At 37.4% G+C, this 25,951-nt stretch overlaps 1 long non-coding RNA gene across 1 annotated transcript in view; it reads left to right on the top strand.

The window, feature by feature from the left end:
* Positions 1–331: 331 nt before the first annotated feature.
* The window catches only part of LOC145988949 (uncharacterized), a 436,658-nt gene continuing 411,038 nt past the window's right edge, over positions 332–25,951 (top strand). The window contains exon 1 of the long non-coding RNA XR_014441804.1: positions 332–552. This is a non-coding gene — a long non-coding RNA (uncharacterized LOC145988949). The remainder of the gene's footprint in view (positions 553–25,951) is intronic.

Below are 25,951 nucleotides of genomic sequence, written 5' to 3' on the forward strand. Positions count from 1 at the left end.
TGAGATAAATAAACTTCTTATTATACAACAATAAACAAGTATTTTGCTAACTTATTTTTGGAATTTGTAAGTCTTTTGGAACTGTTCCGACCTCCCCTCCTAAATACGTCCATGATAGGTTGTGAAAATTTTTACACTGTCACAATCCCTCCCGATACTCTTTTCTTTCTTGACGCTTAAATTATCTATCTAGTTCTACTTCCTTCAAGTGGTACAAAGATGCAACATGCACCACTAACGTAGAGGGCGATGCTGTACGCAACGTGCCTCAAGGTCACGTCGCCCAGTTTCAGCGTGCACACTTCGTGTTGGCCAGCCACCTGTGCTGGAACTCGGAACTGCGTATGCTAGCTGGACTGTGGGAGGTATTGCTAGTGGAATTGAGCGTGTTCGATGCTTCATCTTTGTGTTGTGTAGAATTTTATACATTCCATGTTCCAAAGTGTTGCAAGTTTCGTCACTTTAACAAACCACAGCACAACGGAAGATATTTACGACCTGTGCAAATGAGAACCGGTGCTTTCGTATGTTCCAGCTTGTACTTGCTGCAGGGTAAGTTGTTACTTCTTGTGAACCTATTTTGTTTTTAATTTCTTGTACCGTACATGGTCCCACACTCACCCTTTATAATTTACTTAAGTGCTACGTAAGGAGGGTGGTATTTAGAGGGGGGGATTAGGGAAAATTCCACCGTGGATTGTAAAATGTTGACCCTTGGTAGATACGTAATAGCTACGTAACTTATAGTATAATATTCCGATGCTTCGAAACAAACTACTGGAATTTCTCTCTTGATTTTACAATAGCACATTACATATGGCCAGGTTCGCTGTGCATTCTACGACAAATTGTTGATTCGGTTTCAATTAGACTTAAACTTCACGATTTTATTTTCGCAAAGTATTACATTGACAGAGTTGTGAACACCCTCGTAAAGCAGTTATGTATTATTTGTGCAAAACGCTGACAGGTCACAGAAGGTAGAACAAACAGATGTCTGTCAAATGTTGGTCCGGTTTTGGTTGTTAACCCTCCGTACACCCGCAGAAAAAGTGGAAGATTTTGCGTGGTTTATGAAGATTCTGTTCTCATGTGAACGTTTGTTGCTGTTTCTATCTCGCGGAGATGCGTTATAACAGAATAATTAGTGACGTTGTGTGGTATTTATGATATGACATCGCAGCAACTCGTAATAGTTGTGATAGGAAGTAACATGTCTTGTCCTTACCCCACATCTTAGCAGACCGGTTCGGAGCTACGTGACAGGAACAGAAGGCATTCACGATGTGTCCGAATATTAAAGTTGCCTCTTTTTTTTTTTTAGACCCAAACAGAAAATAATTTGAGATTTGACAGAGAATGTAACTTTTAATAGACACCCCCCCCCACACACACACACGTACATATTATGACGAAAAGTCATGTGTATGTAGTGGTTTAATGCCTCATTCGGCTACTTAGTTGAATTGTAATGAAAGTTTGAAAATTTTCTCAACAGATGATTCTAAATTCTCAATTATCTAATGTAAAGACAAGGTTTTTTTTTATCGTAACTACTCGTATTTTAGTGTTAAGATTTGTTAGGTTTAATTAACGAGAAGATTAGCGGTCATTCTTGCATAGAAAAAGAACAAATGCGATGTTTAGATTTGGCAATGATCGTTGTTCAATGAAAATAACATTGTCGAGTGTTTTGTGCTTTTGAAGCAACGTGGAGGGGGGAGAGCGAACAGGCAATATATGGCTTCTCGGTGTGTTTCGGTATTGGAGCAATGGCGTCGAAATAAGAACGGAGAAAAATAATGAATTTGGTAGCTTGCGAGTGTCGTTTCGCTTGGTTCTAGGATTTAGAAACAATCTAGAAGGATTGAAGGTCTGAGTGCTGCTACAGATTCGGCTGGAATAGGCAAAGGAGCTGAGATATCGGACGATGAAATTGCCTGTCCCAATTTTACATATTTCGCACGTCTACTACTTCTGCACGGCAGGTAAGGATTTATCCTCACCAACTCCATGAATTGTGGAAGCCAAGTGTAATATTTAGAGATATTCGTTAGAATCATCGAACGCATATAATTTAATTTTCTTGTTGCGGGACGAAAGGTTCAAGCCTCAACATGTTGTGTCGATGGTGATGCGTTCATGTCGGAATGTTACCATATAAGTTGCACGTTGTGTTAATGATTACAGTCACCAAATTGCAGTAATTTATGCGAAGTTGACAATCGCTCGATAGCATTAACATCGAACTAAATATTTGCCGTAAGAAATAAGTAGCGTTAGGAAGTACAGAATTTCTGTTTTCACTCCTGTTTACACTTAATTTATGAAAAACTCAATATGCTGACCAAGGCAGAAATTTATTTTATTTTTAAACATAAACTAAACGTAACGTTCGTGGCAACGAAGCAATAACTTACTTGGAAGATTACACGTTTTTGTGCAATTTCTCGTATATGTGAAGTAGGTAATAGCTGAAGTACGACGGAGAAATGCATTGTTGACAAACAGGATAGAATCAAGTTTTGTCAATGAACTCAGCGTAATTTAACGTAATTGCAACAACTTGATTTCGAATGCTGATAATATCAAGGAATTTATAAATCTCAGGAGCATGAACAGCTAGAAGAATGCAGGACATTACTAGGTGTATGGTTTCCATTTTTGTCAGAGTATGTGGTTGTAGTCTAATGCAATCTGACCCAATGAAAATAAGACTATGTGATAAAACAGAACTTGACATCCGATAGTTAATGGTTGAAATCAAAATACGCAAAAGTAAGTGTTATGTTGTATTATCCTCTCGTTTCAGAATAGGATTACTGTTATTACAACGTAAAGTTTTCATCAATCTTAGTTTGAATAAACGATTCCTAATTGTTTACATAAACAATTGAGTTGGTAATGCGTCATTTTTTCCATGAAGGAGTATATATATAATTACAATTTATTTATTAATCACGAACATTTCCTTACAGGAGAGGGGAGTTCACGAAACATGCTGACATATTCATGTCTCTATATCGCATACATAGACTCGAATCAAAAATTGAACATAGAAAAAGAAGAAATGGGATGTCAATCATGTATCGTAATGGGTGTGTTATGGGTATGTTATGTTTTAATGTTGTCCCTTAAGTTAAAACGAAGGTTAACCCTAACCGTATCCATCTGCTTTTCCGGGCACCTTTGTGATATTTCACGGATCTTGGCAAAAAACAGGGTTGGTTGAAAAAAGTTTAGAGCTGTTTTGAGTGGGTCATAAGTTGGGTGGGTTTATGAAGGATTAGAGCCAACGTCACCAGGGGCACACGGTAAGAATATACCATATATATATATATATATATATATATATATATATATATACACACACACACACACACACACCTTTGAGAGTTATGTGCACGGTGCTAATTGCGAAATATCGTGAAGAAATACAACCTTTTTCGTGTCCGAATATTAATGAGAGACGCTGTTATTTCGCTTATTTGTGGTTTCCGCACCTTGAAACAAATTTCAGGCTTCGTAAAACATCGAAATCTGCAGATTAAAAATTACATTTGCAATTTAGCTGTTGTTAATAAATGTAACGTTTGATAGTTTTGGGGGTGGGGGAGATCTTCCATTTATCTCTGCCAATGGCTTTCCCAATGGTGAAGTAGTAACGTCATTACCGCATAATGGAGGAATCCCGGTTTCGATTGCATGGCGGAGGAACGTTCAACAATGGTTAGGATCTCACTTTAAACTATAGGTCCAGCTTAGTTTATATAGCATAAAGTAGACTTGAACATTGAGAAATTAATGGTGTATATTGTAACGTGCCTCCGCAGGTTACGTGTTCAAGCGTTCGAGCCCCGTCGTGGACGTCTCTTGTCGACTGTCCCTTCATGAATTTCATGTAGCAACTAATTGTACGTCATTGCAATTAACCGAAAAGAGATAATCTAAATATCAAAAATTATATTGGTCTATCGTTAGAAGCTGTCAATGAATTGGAGCGTATATAGTTTTTAGTGAATATGCACACCTGTTGTAAATTGAACGTCACTCGAATGATATATTCATGCAATCATATTTTAGTGAGAATATGTATGCCGTTAATTACTAAGGCTTGAAGCAAGATTGGGACAGGTTCCTTGAAATGACCCTAATATTACAAATTCAATATTCTCGGCTTGAAAAGGGGGAAGGGTGGAGAGGGAGGAGATAATTTATCTTCACATTATGTAATTTTTTTACAACTTCGCAAACTAACTTGTTGCTGACCACCGTGGCAAAGTTAGCATCATAGCACCCTATCTGTGGAATGCCTTGTCGATAAGAAGCGAGGATATGTGCGTAAGATAACTTGTACATCTTCTTTTCGTCGATAGGAGTTTTCGGAACTGTAAACCGTGCTAATTACTTTCAGAAAGCTTTAAATCTACTTTCACGATCATTTCCACTATTCTCCGATACTTTTTCTTCTTTAATGAACTAAGAATGCCTTGTCGATGGGAAGCGCAAATGTTTTCACTTTTTGAAACTCCAAACAGTGAACTTTAACAAAGTTTCAGATTAACTGTAACAATCATTTCCACAATTCTGCGATATTTTGTCTTTCTCCAATGAAACTTTGATAAAAATAATTAAACATTCGGAACTGTTAACGGAAGAACAGTCTCCATTCTGGAGTGACCACAGTGGTCCTAGAACTTTTTTCCGATGGCGTAGTGGTAACGTCGTTGCCTTGTAATCGAGGGGTCCCGGATACGATACTCGGTGGAGGCACATAGTGGTTCGGATCTCACTTTGAACTGAAGGTTCAGTCCAGATTAACCTATTTGTGCATAAAGTGGATTTAAAAAGCTCAACACCCAAGAGTGGTCGCAAGGTGCTTATCCCATCATCCATTGTATCGCTACTCCTCATCGTCGCGATTAACCTAAGTGTAACTTTGGATTCGTTTCAACCTCAACTTCCTTCAAGCCATGGGAAAACAATTCCCAGAAGTCAGTCTCCTACTTGTGTGTTGGATGGAAGTTGCCGTGAAACACACATACAGAGGTCACTAGAAGCGTTAATATTATTTCCATGGCAAATGCAGTCGTATGTCTGCTCATTGATTTGTTTTCGTGTTGCAAAAATGTACTAAGTTGGTGATTCTTCAATGTTTCATTTGGTTTATTTCTGTCCAAGCTATCGTGGCAAACAGTCTTTAACGAAATAAAACACTCCTTCTCTCGAAATGCAATGATAGAATGGTGAAACAGACAAAAAAGAAGGCATTCGTGTTCTTGTTAGAGTTCCTTTTCTGCCACTTATGGGTATTCGCGACTTTCAGGGTAGGAAGGATTTTTTTTCGAAGAGGCCTGGAATTGTAAATATGGATATTACTCTGGGAATATTACACACTATTAAATATTTGGTAATTGCAATTTTAATTTTCTTTTTAATAGTAGTTCAAAGACAAAAATAGTAATCGGGCGCCATTTTAGAGGGGAGTTGTATTTATACTGTACCTCTTTGGCAACGATGAGAATGGACAATGGATACCCATGCCCAGGCCGGGACACGAACCAGGGAACTTTTCTACATCTTGGGTTAATCGGGACGATATGGATTAATGATGAAATAGAGAATATCATAAACACAATTGTATATCCATGGCAGCTGTATCATTGTGTGAAAATGATGCCATTATATATTGATAGTTAGCCTTTTTTAATGCTGTCTAGTGGCAGTAGCTCTTATGGAGCTCAGTATTTTCGCATTTTTGTGCTGATAGTGAATAACTATATCTGAAGTTTAGTTTCTCTTCGTATACACAGTAGATGGCAGTAATGAACTGCATTTTTATGTTCGTAGAAATATGTGGTCACAAGATGTATGAAGTAGTACATGTTCAGCATTAATAACATACTATTAGCCACTGCGAAAACTGATAAGAATTATTGTGTTTTATCCAATGCAAATTCATAATTAAGATAAAAATTAATCCTTTCTACTAATAAACTAAATGCTGTGTGAAACAAAAATAATACATAAAGAATCTATCTCGTAGGATTCGATCTGATGGTTTTTGACCAGGGGAATAGTAATTCAAATGGAAATTCTTGAATATCGCATTCCCAAAGGATCATTCCCAACTTGGGTCACTGTGAATAAACAGATATTTATTGTATACACATATTCACGTTGCTCTTATGAGGAAACATTCTCGCGCTTACAAAACTAAATTCGCTGTTTTTGTTTCACATTTGTACGTACTAAATCGGTATTCCAGAAACAAGGATATTTGCTGCATTTTGAGGTGTACGATTTCTTTGCTCCTCGACTTTGTTTTTATGTAATGTTAAGAATAGAGATGGCCATGCGAAATTGTTCTTTGTAACATCCAGTTATTTAGTAAGGTTTTTAAACATACCACCGCGAACCTCAGTCATTATTAGTCCGACGAAGTTTTTCCCGTAACGACATTATTTCTGACTTTGAGTTTTTTAAAGTACACTTTATGCACATAAAGGCCAATTGGGACTGGACCTACAGTTTAAAGTGGGATTCAAACCACATGCTTCCTCCTACGAGTATATCGAACCCGGGAGATATTATTTATGATTAGCAGGGCTTAATAATTTTTTCTTACGATAGAACCAGATGAGGGGCTTCTGCGTAGCCAAATGGAGAGCGCTCTCGCCCTTGGTGCGAGTGGTCCCGAGTTCGATTCCTGGTGAGAGCCCCAAAATTTCGGTGTTGGCCCACCGTCGTGAGGACAATTGAGGAGCTACTTGAAAAGAAGTATCGGGTGTCGAAAGCCAGAAATCAGCGTCGATAGCACTCAATTAAAAATGCCGCTATGGCAGGCTCCTAGAGGGCTCTTGCACCATGAAGTTTAGTTTAGTAGTCCTTGATTTGTTAGTCATTTTTCAGTATTTAAAGTTTTTCATTGGTCTTGTATTACTCGAGGCTTTTAAACTGTATATTGATCTTTGACAGTCAATCCATGCATTACACCCCACTTGCCCCCCTTCCCATTTAAAGAAATGAAGTTGGATCCAAGGTGACGGTCAGCAAGATGACGGACGTTGTCATAACATGCACAAAAAAGTTTCCCCCTAGGCCTAATATATTACTACCATGGCCAATTGCTGCAATATACACCCCCTTTCATTTTATAAGGGGTGGTAAAATACTTTTGACTCACCCTGTAGTTATATTTTATTTCCCCCCTCAAAAAAACTCCAACAGAGAACTGAGCTTTTAATTGGGCTTTAAATGCTGCCAAGAGGTGGCGTAGGCGTATTCTTGATTGATTCTGTCAGAGATAGGAAAAATCGAAACTTAGTGTTGCAGACTGTACGAACACGAAATACAATATATCCTAATTGTTTTATTACCCGTAGCTTTAGTAGTTCAAATCATAGAACATGAACTGATGCCAAACTTTCCACAGCTCACACAAGTATGTATGTTTGCTTCTGTTCTTTATAAAGATCTTTGAGAATCTTTGTACTCTGAGTCGTAGTTGCTCCAATTGATCAGAATATTTCCACTTCAGTATATTTGTTAATGACATTTTTTTGGATAAACTAAACTGACCATGGTATCCATCGCCATCTTCCAAATTTAGAGGCGAGAAACAACGCCCCCCCCAGGCAGATCGTTTGATCGTTCACCGCCACTGTCGCGAAAGCAGTTTGTTATTGCAGTGGAAACAGGGACGAAAGGTGATCTTTCCAAATGGTTTCCAGCTTAGGCTGCAAGTCGCTTCACTCTTCGGCTTGAACTCGAGAAAGGCCCAACCGTTAGAATTCAAATTTGGAACCTGCAAGGGGGACAGTCAGGGATCAATTTAGGTATGGCCTGGGGGTAAAATTCGGCAAGGAAATAAGTCCCCCCCCGAAAAATATAAATAATCTAGCAGAGCATTCGAACAATTCCTTCGAAATTTGGCAACCATGCTCAATTTGCCTTTCTTTCATTCACTTTAATTTAATACAGAACGTATTTCTTCTGTTTTTCGTAGTAATAAGCACTGATTCAGTCCTCTTTATAATTAAAAGTAAAAAAAATGAACGAATTAAATTATCGTCCGTTTTGATAATTACCAAATGAAGAATATGATGTATCAGGTACGCTTCATGCTTGTGTGAAGGTGTCAACTGCTGAGGGGGACGAGGAACACACAAAGTTTCATTCCTAAAATGTTAGTTAATTAAACCCAATTACACTTAATTTAATTACAAATCTGAAGTAAGGGTCATATTAGAATTATTTTGTTGGCATCATAATTTTATACCTATGAACTCCCCCCGTGAAGTTTGATGCCCCCCCGGGAGAAAAGTGGCTGGATTCAATACTGGTGACAGTCCCTTCTCAGCGGGAATTGAACAATAGAAGGAAAATAAATACAGTAAAACTTCTCAATAACGGACAGGCCTGGGGTATAAATGTCCGTTATTATGAAGTGTGCGCTATTCAGAAAAAAGTGTAGGATGTTACACAATAGGATAAGGATATTACAGTACGCACTTTACAAACATAATGTTTTTTTTTCCTACATTCAAGGAACAAAATACGGTACACTACATACGGTGAATTTAAATTTTCTAAAGTATCCCTACGTACATTACAAATTTCAAAAAAGAAAATACAGTAGACGTAGTGTAATCCTTTGTTAAATTACTGCATTCAAAGTGCTCTTTAATTTTCAATAGGCTCGAACTATTTCTGGCCAGACCCATTTCGGCCATGTCTCGAACACTAACAGTAAGTTTTTCTTTCTCGTAGACGTTGATGACTTCAACTTTTCCCTTTAAAGTCAGTCGTTTGCGTTTCTGCGACATCGTAGAAGTAGTGACTCTGAAGATAACCACAAAGAATACTGTCTACTGTCTGCACTTTTAAAAAGAAATATGTTCGGTGCAACATGAAACAATGCGCGCTAGTTCGAAATACTGGCCATTGTTGTGTCGAATTCCAAGAATTGCGACCGTTTTCTTTCAGGCTGTCCGTTATTGAGAAGTTTTTATTTGCGTTGGGGAAGTAGTTTTCAGTGTCAGCGTCCGTTATTAAGATGTCCGTTATTGGGAAGTAATATTGCCATTAAACCCCATGTATTTCTGCCGGAGAATTTTAAAATCTCCGTAATTTAAAGTTGTTCGCTATTCACAGATGTCCGTTAGGAGAAGTTTTACTGTATTGGTAAGGGAAAGCAAAACACTGACTCACCAAGATTAGGTGGAAAAGTTCGAGCATGGTAAGGAAGGAAATGTACCTAAATTTGACAAACATTTTCACCCTACACACATACGAATCTCGTATATAAGTATGTATGTGTGTGTGGATGTGTGCTTGTATGTAGGTGCATGCATGTGCAGTAAAAGTGACATATGGGATTAAGTAAGATAAAGAGGAACAGAAAGGCAGATGGGAGAGGAAAACAGCGAGAATGGGTAGAGAGCCGGTAGACAAAGGGAGAGGAGAGATGAGAAGATGAGATGTCATTAGCTCCTGGAAGCGCTCGAGAGAGTGCAGCATGCTCTCAGGGACAAATTAGTTTTTATGAGGACAAACTTCAGCTACACGACGTGGCCGCAGTACACATTAACAGGTGTTATTTCAGCGTCGACTCGGCGAGATACGGTCAGGGGAAGATCCTCTTGTGTAGCTCGCGTCAGTGGGCTATGATGGAGAGGAATTCGCTGGAGATCGTGAAACTTTTGCCCTAATTCCCCCCCCCCCTTTATTGTACTTAGGGGGAATTACAAGTATCGGAATTTTATTCACCTATTTGAAAAGAGTAGTACCTTATACATGGATATATACTCGATTTGAAGAGTAACTCATAACTAAAATAGCATACTTTTAAACATTTTACATTTACAGGAACATGACACACAGATCATAGGCCTACATTCATATTCAAAACAAAATTTCGGCTGTTGCGTTGAGAATATCTCCGATTAGTGATTTTTCAACTTCTGTTACCCTTGAATATTGTTTCAGTTTGATTTAAATACACACACATGTTACGTACTCTCACATGTAAACCATATAGCCAAATGATTGAAATAAGGAATCTTAGATGGCACCACGCAGAAGAAATATTAAGATCGCAGATTATAGTAACAATGCACACGCGAATTGAATGAACTGAATGTTTGGTGAACTGAAATTAATTGTGATAACATACATTTATAAACTGATATAAACAATAGAGATGGATAAAGGCGAGATAAAGAAATGATACACACGTGTGGCATATGTGGTTGTATGTAAAGATTAATGAAGTTAAAAAGCGATTATAATTTTATATAGGGTCAATCCGTATGAAGTCGTACAACCTGGTTGCTTGACCATTTTTAAAAAAGTTTATTTTTTGTGTGGTGTGAGCCTCATATTTTGACAGTTCAGAACCACTGTTATTTTATTTTTACTATCACCGATTTGAAGATGGCGGGCATTTTTTTATCATGGCGCGCGTCATTTTCTCCATTCGTAAGCATCAGCGCCCAACTTTCTTTTCTCAGCTCTGGTAAGTCCTACGACAATGAGACAAAATCTGTGATGTTAAGCACATTATAGGCTTCAATTATATTTCTGTGTAATTTTCTAAATATTATTCCTTCGTAATAAATTTTAAGGTTAAAATTGTGTATTTTAATCGCTCAAAATTACATTTTCGGACATTTTTTTTGGGGGGGAAGGCAGTTTGTTTGACACTTGAATTTTTTTGTGCAAGTACCTGTGTACCAATAGTATGTGTCAAAATTATTTGAAGCTTGAGACTTTAATCCTTTATTTTCTACAGGGTCATAAACATGTACTTTTTGTTAAAATATTCCAAGTCAGGGTTAAATATCTCTGGTGGGCAGTTGTTTAAAAATCTGAAATTTGTACATAATACAGTACTCTATGATAAGTAACTTTAGTAAAAAATTTAAGTTTGAGATTCAATTGGTTTAAGAGATACAAAACTCGTGAAAAATTCAATATTTATTTATATTTAAATTCAAGTTTATCATTCTCTTAAAGAAAACCCCAGCTGAAGAAATCTCAGCTATGTGAGAGAATGGAGTGAAAGGCCACGAACTGCAACTGCTTGAGGTCATCGGAATCGTGTTGAGCTTGGGTTTTCTTTGCAAACATGAACAGCCCAAGATCACAAAGTGCTGATGTCTACACATTCATCCCCATAATATGTCTTCAGTCTCAGATGAATTTCAATTTGTAGCACATTCTCTGTGGTTAGAAACTCGATCACTGCACGCTACTTCAGGCGCTTCACCAACATTGCATGGCTACATGCTGCCATTTTCCTCGCAACAGTTCAGCACCCTCTGGCGATAGAAGTTTGAAACCTTCAATGGAGAAGCGGGAAAGTCTTACAAGTGCAATGTATGATTGCTCAAAATCCAAAATGCGTTTACAAGGTAACAAAGAAAATAAAAACGTAGGAAGCTTTACTTTTCAGCACGCCCTCGTATATATACTTTATTGTAGATCCATTTCATGATTGTAATGTTGTTGATTGACATTCCAAATTACAGTTTGCAGAATTTCAATACAAAATGTTAATAAGAAATGAAATTAGGCATGCCATATTTAATGCAAAATATTAAATTTTTCACGAGTTTTGTATCTCTTAAACCAATTGAATCTCAAACTTAAATTTTTTACTAAAGTTACTTATCATAGAGTACTGTATTATGTACAAGTTTCAGATTTTTAAACAACTGCCCACCAGAGATATTTAACCCTGAACTTGGAATATTTTAACAAAAAGTACATGTTTATGACCCTGTAGAAAATAAAGGATTAAAGTCTCAAGCTTCAAATAATTTTGACACATACTATTGGTACACAGGTACTTGCACAAAAAAATTCAAGTGTCAAACAAACTGCCTTCCCCCCCAAAAAAAATGTCCGAAAATGTAATTTTGAGCGATTAAAATACACAATTTTAACCTTAAAATTTATTATGAAGGAATAATATTTAGAAAATTACACAGAAATATAATTGAAGCCTATAATGTGCTTAACATCACAGATTTTGTCTCATTGTCGTAGGACTTACCAGAGCTGAGGAAAAAAAATTTCCGGTGTAGCTTACGAATGGAGAAAATGACGCGCGCCATGATAATAAAAATGCCCGCCATCTTCAAATCGGTGATAGTAAAAATAAAATAACAGTGGTTCTGAACTGTCAAAATATGAGGCTCACACTACACAAAAAATAAACTTTTTTAAAAATGGTCAAGCAACCAGGTTGTATGACTTCATATGGATTGACCCTATATCTATCTTCTTAGTAGGAACGAGCTTTACTATTAGACATTTTTTGGTTGTTTTCCCCGGTGTGGAGCCAACAAAGTGACGGCCCCCAAGCACTTCCGTTGCGGCGCATCTATTTCTGACCCGGATCGAGGTCGAGCGCGGGACAGGCGGAGCCCTTCGATTAACCCCTTCTTTCTGCTTGTGTTAGGCTATTGTGCAACAAAATATTGATTTGAATTATTTTTGTATCTTTGACAAAGCCCAAAGAGAAGGGAAATATAGCAGGGAAGATACGGGAATGAATCCAATGTTTAAAAAACGAAGGAATTTGGATATAGGTGCCTTTGTAAATAAGATATATATTTACTAGAAGAATAAATATATGAAAGGCATATGATTTCATAGAAGAAAAAATATATTAAATAATAGAAGAAGTAGTACATTAATTAATAGAAGAAGTCTATTACCCTATTGATAGAAGAAGTATATTAACATTAACTAATTTATAGAAGAAGAAGTCTATTAACTAATTGATAGAAGAAGAAGTTTATTAAACAATAGAAAAATTAGTCTATAAACTAATAGAAGAAGAATCCTATTAGCAGACGGAAGAAGCAGCTTCTTAGCCAAATAGAAGTCCATCACGTATCCAGAAAGAAGAAGAAGCTTTCCAGTGGATGAAATCTGTGACCATGAAACATGTAATATAATATAATTAAGCCTTGTTTCCATATTGAAACCAATAAGTTGCTGACCAAGGCAGTTTATTAAGGTAAAAACACTTAACACGTAACGTTTCGACCCTGTATCAGGGTCTTCCTCAGACGAAGAACTAAACTAAAATGATGAAATAAACTACACACAGAAAGATTACATACACATAGCAGGGTCACAAGCCACACAACAACAAATCAAGTTGACAGTCCTTATCTAGGAAGATTTCTACAAAGGAATTAAACATATCACCTCCTGACAGTTGTTGACTAATGGGTCTACTACACTGACAGGTGATTGGCAGGTCAAGATCAGCAAGAGTCTAAGAACCACCTGCTCACCACTCCCCCACCCCTCCTGCCTTTCTGGTTATGGGTGAATACCTCCTCCTCTGGTCTTCTTCTTTTCTCTTCTTTCTTCCTTCTTCATACTTCTTTTTTCTTCATTCCTTTTCTTCATCCTTTCAACTTTCTCTAACACACTCTTCCATTCCTTGTTTATCTTGAGCCCTCCATTCCAATTCATGATGTCTTCTCCTTTCTTTTCTATTTCTTTGGCCTCCTTCCATTTTCTCACTAGTTCTCTCTTCTCTTTTCCTATTCGCCTAGCCGAATCCCATTCAACTTCATGTCCTGTTTCTCTAGTGTGTTTGAATATGGCATTCCTGTCTCTCTTCAATCTCACATCATCCATGTGTTGCTTTAACCTGTCTTTAAGTCTCTTCTTCGTTTCCCCTATGTATACACTTTCACATCCTCTGCACTTCACCTCGTAGATAACCCCTTCCTCTTCCTCCTCTCTCTTTTCTTCATTCTTCTTGCTGGCTATACTTAAAATAGTGCGTCCTCCCTTCCTGTAAGTTCTTATACCCACTTTCCTCAGCACTTTGCATATCTTCTCTGTGGCATCGCCCATACTTCTTATACCAAACCATCTCTCTTTTTCTTTTTCTTCCTTCTCTTCCAGTCCTCTCTCTTTTATCTCTTTCCTTCTTCTGTTGATGTTGTGTCTGTCTTTCTTTTCATAGCCATTCTCTTCTAGTTGTTCCCACAGGCTATTAATCTTGGTTTCTTCTTCCCCTTTCTCTGTGCATATCTTCTTTATTCGGTCTTCCATATTCCTTATAAAATTACGTTTAGTTCCATCACCCACATCACTTCTTTTGTGGCAGAACACTCCTGCCGAACACTTCTTTTGATACCATGTAGCCACTATTCCCATTCCTCTCTTCTTTTTCATCTCAATATCCAAGAAATTTAATGTTCCTTCCTGTTCCGTTTCGAGCTCAAGGAATATCCCTGCTTTCTCATCTTCTACATCTTTAACAAGCTTACTCAGCTGCCTTTTTGTTCCTTTCCATATCCCAAAACAATCATCCACATATCTACAAAATAGACTTAACTTATCTCCTCCTTTCACTATCACTTCCTTCTCCCATTCATTCATAACTAATTCCGCCAGCACAGGGCTCAAGCAAGAGCCTATATTTAGACCTTCACTAATCTTGATGATTTTACTCCCCACTCTGCTGTAGCTATTGTCCCAAATGGTTTCCAGCGCTTGTACCACTCTCTCACTATCCCATTCTCCTATAATGCTTTTCCCAACTTTTTTCCTCACTATATCCACTACGTGTCCCCTTTTGATGCTCGGGAACATGCTTCTCACGTCTAGGCTAAACATTGTGATTTTATCCCCAGACTCCTTCAGACCTTTTATAAGGTCCACCACCTGCTCACTGTTTTTCACGGCTCTGCTTTCTTGTTCTCTCACTAACACTTCAATTACCTTTTTTAACTTCTTCTCCAAAGGTTCCAAAATATTGTCCCTGCAATTCATCACTGGTCTCAACTTTATCTCTTCTTTATGTATTTTGGGAAAGCCTTTTAAACAGGCTTTAGATTAGATAGATTAGATAATTTGAGCCAGAAGGAAAGGGAGGGTATGAAAAGAATCAAGACAAGGAATGATGTGGTGGTGGAACAGGCAGATAAGGGAGGGGCCACAGTCGTGATGGAAAAAGAATGGTACGAGAAGAAGTTTGAAGACCTGAAAGGGGACACGTATGAGGAGATTTGTGGAATGGAAGAGGAACGCAATATTAGAGAAAAGATCATAAAAGATTGTGGAAGGATGGGGTTTAAAAAGCTCACGAAGGAGGCAGGAAGACTGCCCTGTTTAAAAGGCTTTCCCAAAATACATAAAGAAGAGATAAAGTTGAGACCAGTGATGAATTGCAGGGACAATATTTTGGAACCTTTGGAGAAGAAGTTAAAAAAGGTAATTGAAGTGTTAGTGAGAGAACAAGAAAGCAGAGCCGTGAAAAACAGTGAGCAGGTGGTGGACCTTATAAAAGGTCTGAAGGAGTCTGGGGATAAAATCACAATGTTTAGCCTAGACGTGAGAAGCATGTTCCCGAGCATCAAAAGGGGACACGTAGTGGATATAGTGAGGAAAAAAGTTGGGAAAAGCATTATAGGAGAATGGGATAGTGAGAGAGTGGTACAAGCGCTGGAAACCATTTGGGACAATAGCTACAGCAGAGTGGGGAGTAAAATCATCAAGATTAGTGAAGGTCTAAATATAGGCTCTTGCTTGAGCCCTGTGCTGGCGGAATTAGTTATGAATGAATGGGAGAAGGAAGTGATAGTGAAAGGAGGAGATAAGTTAAGTCTATTTTGTAGATATGTGGATGATTGTTTTGGGATATGGAAAGGAACAAAAAGGCAGCTGAGTAAGCTTGTTAAAGATGTAGAAGATGAGAAAGCAGGGATATTCCTTGAGCTCGAAACGGAACAGGAAGGAACATTAAATTTCTTGGATATTGAGATGAAAAAGAAGAGAGGAATGGGAATAGTGGCTACATGGTATCAAAAGAAGTGTTCGGCAGGAGTGTTCTGCCACAAAAGAAGTGATGTGGGTGATGGAACTAAACGTAATTTTATAAGGAATATGGAAGACCGAATAAAGAAGATATGCACAGAGAAAGGGGAAGAAGAAACCAAGATTAATAGCCTGTGGGAACAACTAGAAGAGAATGGCTATGAAAAGAAAGACAGACACAACATCAACAGAAGAAGGAAAGAGATAAAAGAGAGAGGACTGGAAGAGAAGGAAGAAAAAGAAAAAGAGAGATGGTTTGGTATAAGAAGTATGGGCGATGCCACAGAGAAGATATGCAAAGTGCTGAGGAAAGTGGGTATAAGAACTTACAGGAAGGGAGGACGCACTATTTTAAGTATAGCCAGCAAGAAGAATGAAGAAAAGAGAGAGGAGGAAGAGGAAGGGGTTATCTACGAGGTGAAGTGCAGAGGATGTGAAAGTGTATACATAGGGGAAACGAAGAAGAGACTTAAAGACAGGTTAAAGCAACACATGGATGATGTGAGATTGAAGAGAGACAGGAATGCCATATTCAAACACACTAGAGAAACAGGACATGAAGTTGAATGGGATTCGGCTAGGCGAATAGGAAAAGAGAAGAGAGAACTAGTGAGAAAATGGAAGGAGGCCAAAGAAATAGAAAAGAAAGGAGAAGACATCATGAATTGGAATGGAGGGCTCAAGATAAACAAGGAATGGAAGAGTGTGTTAGAGAAAGTTGAAAGGATGAAGAAAAGGAATGAAGAAAAAAGAAGTATGAAGAAGGAAGAAAGAAGAGAAAAGAAGAAGACCAGAGGAGGAGGTATTCACCCATAACCAGAAAGGCAGGAGGGGTGGGGGAGTGGTGAGCAGGTGGTTCTTAGACTCTTGCTGATCTTGACCTGCCAATCACCTGTCAGTGTAGTAGACCCATTAGTCAACAACTGTCAGGAGGTGATATGTTTAATTCCTTTGTAGAAATCTTCCTAGATAAGGACTGTCAACTTGATTTGTTGTTGTGTGGCTTGTGACCCTGCTATGTGTATGTAATCTTTCTGTGTGTAGTTTATTTCATCATTTTAGTTTAGTTCTTCGTCTGAGGAAGACCCTGATACAGGGTCGAAACGTTACGTGTTAAGTGTTTTTACCTTAATAAACTGCCTTGGTCAGCAACTTATGTAATATAATATAAAAATATTGTAATATAAAAATTAAGAATATACGGTGCATTGTACCTTCCGTAGTAGGTTAAACAAGTTGTTTCCTTTGTTCCTTTTCTTCTTCTAAAATAAGTTATCAATCAGTTTTAGTTGCCCTGAGAATCTCATGTTTTACCCTGGCCTAGCCGGACTGGTGTACCCCCTTGGCGGAGGCGCTTAACACACAGAAACGAAACATATTTCTCTGAATTCACAGGAGACACATTTGGTTAACCTTTTTTCGGCAATCATATGTTGCTAGCGTTCAGTAAATTCGGACATTTCAATCAAATTATTTGTTAACTACTCTTAACAAATGTGAACAATTACTTTAAAAACGTGCTGGTTTTTTAAACAACAGTTTGATTACCAGAAAGGGTTTTTTGGTTATTCCTACGCGCGCATACCCACACCCACAAAAATCAAAGTGTGATTTAGTATTTTCTAAAAAGTTAATTTTCTTCGCGATTTTTGCTCTTCCATACGTGAACGAAATTGTTTCGGTACTTGCCCTTAAAATGGACCAAAAGCTTCATCGTTAAACGTGATAAAAACTCTTATAGATATTTTAAAATATGATGTGTTGTAAATTAGTTGCAGAAATTGGAAGTTGTGATGTATCTTGCCATTGATGTTCTTAGCATCAAGTAACAGTAGACAATTTTTACTATTAGAGCTATAGTTGAAAACTATAACTGGAACTGTAAATATGTTGCTCTTATATACATATTTTTCCGTGTCATTTTGACCTTTTTCTACACAGTGTTGTTATAGTTTTTATACTGTGTGGAGTCCTTATTGAAATTAGTAAATAACAGTTTTTTTAAAAAAATATTATATAAGTAAGGAACCATTGTTGTGTGCATGTGAGGGAGGATTTATGAGATTTTTTGTGAACTTATAACCCAACTGCTTCAGCTCACCAAATGTGTTTCAAAAGTTGGCGTCTCCTCTGGCCTCGAGAACTTCTCAGAACTTGGAAATGATTTATGGAAGATATTTGGAATCGCCGAGGAACTAACAAGTTCTCAGGAACCTAAGAGAAATCTATGCAGTAGAAAATTCGTTGAGAACACACTTTTCCAGTTCCTGCAAATTCTCTTCAGCTGCTTTTCCAGGTATGTTATCAGCAGCGTATGAATGTGTCACTAAATGGCATGAAAGTAATTTCCTACCGAGATATAAGATTTTCCACACGTTGCCTGCGCTACTAAATGCACCCTTCCCCTTAGATGTGTGTGTATATAAAAGCTTTAAGGTGATGTACCCTTTTCATAAATCCATCCATCTTTGAGGCAAACGTCGGTTTCCGTCTCAAAGACCTTTGCTTTCTCACTTGCAAATAGCAAACAGGTTCAAGATCTCGAGTCTAACCATTACCAGTTTCAGTGCGTACATTTTATCCCGGGCATCTCTGAAGCTCACGAACGAAAACACGTCTCTGCGCACGGAGAGGGCTCGGCCAATGAACTCGTGAGAGGAGAAGTGAGTGCGGCCAACAGCCATTTCCAGAAGTGCGCACTGCTTCGCTCCGCCAACTCGCAGTCTTCCCTTCTCTACCGACATGCGCAGCCTTGCTCCACAGTTTCCTGGGACAGAGTATATACAGAGTATGAACTCTCAAGCCTAACTATCGTATATTTGGGGGGAGCAGGAAAAGGTTTAAGCTTCTTTCTTGAGTCATTCTCACTCAACAGGTCGGTAGGTGCCGGGGCTTGCCTCGAGTTGATGAGGCCTCCTCGAAAGGTTTATTTTTTAAGTAAATATAAGATTTGCGGGCTCCAAATTTTCATGGAACTTTCTTTAAATGTGTCTTGCATGCCCCTGCGTAACACGAACGGTTAATTCTTATTTAAATGGCATGAAATTGAGCAAGAGCGTAAAATTCTCTCTTCTTGTAGGAGGACACTGTCCATTTCCTTGTTTTCAGCCGGGGCAAAGGTACCGGTACGGTATAGGTGTAGTATGTCTCCACATTTAATTACGGCGGCAGTATGTATTCACATTCTCGACATACGAAAATCGGAAGGACTGATTCTTTGTTCGGAAAGTATTCAACAATTATGTTCATTGTTTCAATGAAGGTTGGTTGTTAGGAATTGAATGTTAATGTGTTTGTTGTTTGAAACGTGAATTGTGTTATTACATGATCATTGTTGGTATGTCGTTGTTGTTGTTAATCATGATAAATATTGCCTTTGGAAAGAGGAAAACGCTGATAACTGTTGAAGTTGGTTTCATTCGTTAACGATTCTTCGTTGTCATCAGACATCATGGCTGGTGATCCTAATGTATAAGAGTTCTGTGCCCAAACATCGACGGAATAAGTTGTGTTTTGGTGATTTTATTGTTCAAAGTTTGTTCTAGCGTTGTGCGATAAGGGAGAACCTTGCGTTGTGACGTCACTCGAGGAATGCCTACGTTGTTAGGTTTGGTTCTCTTAGCATAAATACACTGTAAATATATTATGTTTTTATTACTTGTACCGGTACTTGTATTATTAAATAAAAGAAAGAAGTAAAGTAAGTAAAACATACAAAGCAAGAAAGTAAATAAGAGAAGACAGTACAGTAAGGAAACAAAAAGAAAGTAAAATAAAGAAAACATACAAAAAAATAAAGAACTTCCTACCTATTCAAATGTGGAGATATGCTACACTTATTGTCTTTCTTCGTCTTCCAATGTGGAGACATACTACACCTATACCAAGGTATACAAGTTTTGGGAAGCATAAATGTTTCGCAGGCTGGTGACTAATCTACCAGTACACATTTGTATATTTATAGCCACTGTCCACAAACTTGACTCATGATAATTTTGTAAGTAAGTGGAAGGAGGAAGAATGTTGGAACACATTGCAACGCCAAAGCGTCTATACAAGAACTGCAGAAAACGAAACCAAAGAGATTGTTGCGTCAGAGTCTCGAAACTTCTTTATTTCCCCCCCACTCAATTTAGCTTCATTATATACATATAGATACGTTGTATCTTATAGTTGGATTAAGCGTTTGTGTTGTCATGGCCAGTTCAAATTCGCCAGAATAGAAAAGAAAGTGTTACTTTTACTGACTTATTTCATATTTACATGTTTACAAATTATTGTTGCTAGGTTGTTTTCATCAGACTGGTTCAATTTTGTATCCACAGTAGCAAGACCACAAATATGTAAGAGGTGATATTCAGGACATTAGTTTTTCAGAACATTTTAATGTAAAGGGTTTGAAGGCTGTAAAGAAATCTCCAGGAATTTTGCCCTTTAAAGTTGGCAAACCTAAAATACACCTGTTGTTGACTTGTTGGGTTCTTGAAAGTAGTTATTGGGCTCCTGCAGAAATTCATATTCCTCATAAGGAAAGTTTACTTTCTTTTGGTACATAAAGCTTATCATTAAGATGCTATGGTGGGGAGGCAAAAAGTCGGGGGGGGGGGGTCAACTGCGTCCTTGCGCCCCCACATTGCTGCTGTAGATTGCAGAAAGTTTCGAAATGCGTATATTAATAAGTCAACATCACATTTTACATCGATTATGCCCAACAAGCACCTTTCTTTTACCTGTTGTTATTCGGACACCATGGCGCTAGTAGCTAGCCTTGTGAGTGTCCCTTAATCAATCATCCTAATCTTCACGATTTGCCAGAAGTGTAAGGAAAGCGAAGTAAAAAAATCCAAAGCAATGCTATGGAAATCCACTATTCTATAAACGACGGCTTGCTAAATACAGTTTCACTGTATACCATGTTTCTGCTAATCATATGAAACCATCAGCATGGCATAAATGGAATTGCATTCTTTGTTTCTTTTACTTTTCCAATTTTCACAGACATGTTTATGAATGAATCGCTATGTTTGCTAACATCCTCACTGAGATCCACATTTTCGTTTCTTGTAATGTAAACATTTTATTTTCATGGTTGAATCTTTTGTATAATTGTTTATAAATACCAAAATTGCAGACTGAATAATTTCATTCAACTAGATTGTATCAACAATTTTTGGTTCCTTCATTTTCTCTTTTGTATGAAATGACAAGGATAAATAAAGTGATAAACTGCCACAAAGATACAATTTTATAATAGTATTTAAAAATTTAACATATGTTGTGTGTGTCGTATCCTTAGCACCAGGACATACCACACTCGTCACAAACCGTCGTATCATCTCATTTGCCCCTTTTATACCACTAGATATATAAAAAAGCAATTTAAAAGAATATCTTTTGGTATGAAGCATTAAGCTTTATATATGCAGTTGAAATTTTAGTTTCAGAAGTAAATTATTATTTTCTGTAATAATAATTTATAATGTATGTGAAAAACCTTTAAATTGCTCTGAGAAATTGCAAAATTGAGATACGACACAGAAGCAAACATTGCGAGAAATTCAATTTTCAACTAAAGATCAGAGGTGTCATAATATAATGTACTTGTTTTTCTTCTCCAGAAATTAGATAACACTTTTTTTTACACAAGTTCATTACATCGTTATTCCAGACGCTGGTCAGGAACAAACTCTTAGTTGTATGACTCCAAACCTTAGTTCGCGTTTAGTCCAAGTGGCAGAAAAGCGAAGTAAAATAAATGAAATGAAATCAAATTATTCTAAACCTTAGTTTCATGTTACATTTTGTAGACTTATGGTCTGCTGACTCCTGCGATGAACCCTTAACAACAACAACAAAAAAATATTCAAGGTTCTTTGGCTGATCCCCAAAGCGAGTGGTTGTTTTCTTATTTCCTGATGGACGTCGTTTTGTCTGATTGTGCGGGCCACTATGTAAGCTTGCCAACTTTAAAGAATAAAATTTCTAGGGATGTTTTTTATAACCTTCAAACCCTTTAGAATAAAATGTTCTGGAAGACTAATGTCCAGAATATCAGATCTTTGTAGTCTTCCCACTGTGAATACAAAATTGAACAAACTTCATCAATACAATCTAGCTACCACAATTTGTAATACACAGACTCTTCTGAAGCCGCAATGCTGTAACAAAATTGTTCAAAATGAAACTTTACCGAAAAAACTTGGCAATAGTCTCTACATTCCACTTGAAAACTCACTCTTTTTCTGTAACCAATCGAAAGACCGTTTCCATGAACGTACAGTAACAGTTTTTCTTTTCTCGCGATTCCGAACTCGCCATGACAATAACACGGACACTGAAACGAACTAAATCCCACTTTAACGTCGAGAGTTTGGCACACGTTCCTTTGTTTTCATTTTCTTTAGCTCTTGTGTAGGCGTTTTGGCGCAACAACGTGTGTATATTTTCTGTTTCTCCTTCCTCCCACTTACATAAAAAATGGCTTATTTTACACGAGTCTTCGAAATAATATTGTAAAGTTCAATTGATTGACTTGGCAATAACAAATTTCTTCGCTCGTAAATGCATACCAAGAGAAAATTAATAATAAAAAGTAATAGATCCTAGTAAATCAAATCACACTGAGAGATAACAAAGTTTGTCAGGAAGACCGGGAGAGTGAGTTCGATTCCAGTTGACAAGAGTACCATTATCTCCTACATGTTGGTAAAATATCTCAAATTTCGATTTCTTTTTAGATACAATACTTTGTGACTGTGTTGACTTACGTTTCCTTGTCATCTTTGGCTGCGGAAAGCTGTGTTCATTCTTGTAGTTTACGAACGCACCAAAGAGCTTTTGGAGTCTACCATGTAACATCACACAACCATAAAAGAAAAAAAATACAACAATCGTGGGAAAACGTAATGACAACGCTCAACTCACGTTAAGCCCATCAAACGTTGTCAGGGGCACGGAACACAATAAAATGAACGTGCTTGTGTCCTCTCGTCGACATTGAGGTTTGAAAATATATCGATTTTAAGATACCAGACAAAAGTTTTTTTTGAATGTCTGGCACAATCGTTCTTCGATCAACGACATATAGTTCGAGAGGACAAAGAGGATTTTCCGAGAACTGCAGAATGCGCATTGCTCCGCGGGAAAAAAATGTCTGCGTCTCAGTCGTCTTTCGTTTGGTTGTAATGTATCGCCGAAGTAGCCCATTAAATATTGCAAATATGCAGTTGAGAATAAGTCGTTTCGTACATTTCGATTGTGACATGCATGGTGTACAAAAGAATATAGTAGGTAGATACCAGTGGAAGAATTGTTGACCTCGTCCCTGAAACAACAATAACCTCAAGTGGTGCAGGAACGCCACCATGTACCCCCTAAATTTTTTGAATAGGTGCAGTACCCCACTAAATCCCAGATTTAAACTGTACTCCTTGTACCCCCTCATGTAATCTGACAAGAGCAAGGTGGTGCTTTTCGAAGAAACTGTTTTTTTATTACCTGTCCAAGAAACGATTTTGAGTAGCTAAACACAAAAAGTTATTTTGTTTACAAACATTATCTTTCTTTCGAAAAGACTTAGAATCACTGTAAACCTATAATAGATTACACATTCTCGTACCAGTTAGTTCACTTGATCTGCACCCTGCTTTTCATTTTCTAAGGGCATGAAAATAAGTGTAAAATGGTTGATTATGGTAAAGTTTCATTTTAGTAAATTAATAAAAGAAATAATAAGAGACTGTTCTTGCATTTTAATGCAATTCCCTGATGCCAGAAAGTTTTTAGTCTTAGCCGATTTTCTGCACCTACCAATAATGGTCAATCAAATGCGACTGACGTATCACAGACACCAAGGACCGTAGAGAGACCATGAAATTTTGTTTTCGTAACTTCCAATAAACAATAAGAAATAACTAACTATTTAATAACGAAAGTTAACTTTTCAAGTCACTCTTGGTGAAAATTTTCTTCCTTTTTATCTCCTTGATGCGATTTTCACAAAAGATTTATTTGTGGATCCTTACTACTTCCGAATATTAAAGTTTTACATATTCCGTCACAATAAGCAGAATTCATATTTTACTCACATTGCGCATGAATAAGGCACTGAAAATGCCATGTAATTTTAACAAATAAATCATTTGCAAATATTTTTATGATCCTGCACAGCCAACGTGGAATAACGAAAGGCAATAGTGCCATTGCTCTAACCACCGAGCTACCGAGCCGACCTGGCTTCGACTGATTTTTCGCTGGCGCTGTTTTACCAGTGTAGAATCCTCTCTGCAAGTGTTACCACATCGGGATCTGTTGCCTTTGAAACACTGTAGACGTCGACATTGTCTGGTTCCTCCCAGCGTAGAGATGTCATTTTATTATATTAGGCACACATTTTTCGCTGAAAAATCTCCTGTGTGTGTCTAATTTAATGATTTGTCGGGGGATGTTCGGACAAGTAGTTAAACCAATCTAATAGAGATTGTGTTGAAAATAAATATGTTGCAATACAAGTTTCGATTCACGGTTTCGCCTCGAATTTACATAACTATGCGAGTTATTCAGATATACAAAGCGGATATACGTATCATATACAGTATTTAGGATAAAATTCAGTTTTTCGAGATTTCACAGCAACGAAATGAGGCATCAAGCAGAAAAACATTATTAAGAAAAAAAGTTTGCTTTCATGATCTCTATACGTTGCGAGACATAATGTATACATTGCTTATTCTATTTCAAGACTTCAAACGAGGTTAAGAGTATCTTCGCCCTTTAAACAGGCTTTAGAAACATATCTTTGAAGTAATCGTAACATTCTAAATACGTAAATGGATAGCCTAAAAAATATTTATGTGAATTTTGCATTATAAAACAAGAAACCCATGTTTGCTGTTCTAATGGTATATCAGATGTTCCCCTATACATACATACACACAGACACACACACACACACTATATATATAGAGGAAGGGGGACAAATATGGAATACCATTTTGTTTTTGACCATTCAATGGCACATTTTTTGAAGAATGTATGTTCGAAACTACCCTCTTCTTCCATAATTAGTTCTATAATAGAATATAAGGTTTAGACTACATAACATTATTGTTGACTTGTAGATAAAAAAAAAAACATTATAGTAAGTATTTGCAAATAACATTTTCCTAAAAGTTGATTGCTCCAAAAGAAAATGGGGTACAAATATGGAATACTGGCAACATTGTGCAGAAAATGAACATATAAACACAATAAACACATTTGTAATGAAAACATGAAATAAATGAACACTGTAAAGTCACAAATATGAGAAAGTTTCTGAACTGTACATGTCTGTATCACTATGATTATGAGGGCACTATTTACCTACTTACAAAAATTGCAAATGTAAAGTCCATTATCTTATTCTGCACATTCAGTATGAGCCCACATTTCACACATTTCGCACTTAGCTAACCCATTCTTCTCCACGCTTATCATCAGAAAATTGTCCAGAACAGAAGAGATTTTCAGCATCTTCACTACTTGGTGTTCTGGCATCTGACATACTGAGATGAGAAGAGCCATCTCGCACGCTGAATATCCTTCCGCTGTCCGAGTCTGATGATTCGCAGTCTTTTGGTAATAGAGATTTCCCTTCTTTCCAATTGTTTTTAACAGTCTATTTCTTAACAGCAGTGGACATTTCAATGGAAGTCTTATATGGTGATGAAGTCAGGATATGAGAGGTGCCTGCTTTCCTCCCCCTACTCCCTTGCCTCTTCTTAATTGCAGGAACAGGTGAGGTGGCCACTTCAGTTCTAGCAGAAGGTCCTGCTCCATCTTCGGGTTTGGATCCAGATGCAAGTCCACTTTAATAATTTTTGTACAAAATGGGGTATAAATATCGAATACTACTATTCCATATTTGAGCCACTGTTACTTTCGAGTATCGAGGGCCAAAAATGTATTCAAACTCACCTCAACAATATACGCAAAATAACAGAATAAAGCACAAGGCAAAAAGGTACTTACCTCCAAACTTTTCACTTTGGGCGGGAACCAACAATCGTTCTAACGCGCCCTGTTCAACCTCGAGATGCAAACTAACTGCTTC

Source organism: Lepisma saccharinum, chromosome 1, assembly GCF_977018435.1.
Source record: "Lepisma saccharinum chromosome 1, izLepSacc3.1, whole genome shotgun sequence".
Taxonomy (NCBI): domain Eukaryota; kingdom Metazoa; phylum Arthropoda; class Insecta; order Zygentoma; family Lepismatidae; genus Lepisma; species Lepisma saccharinum.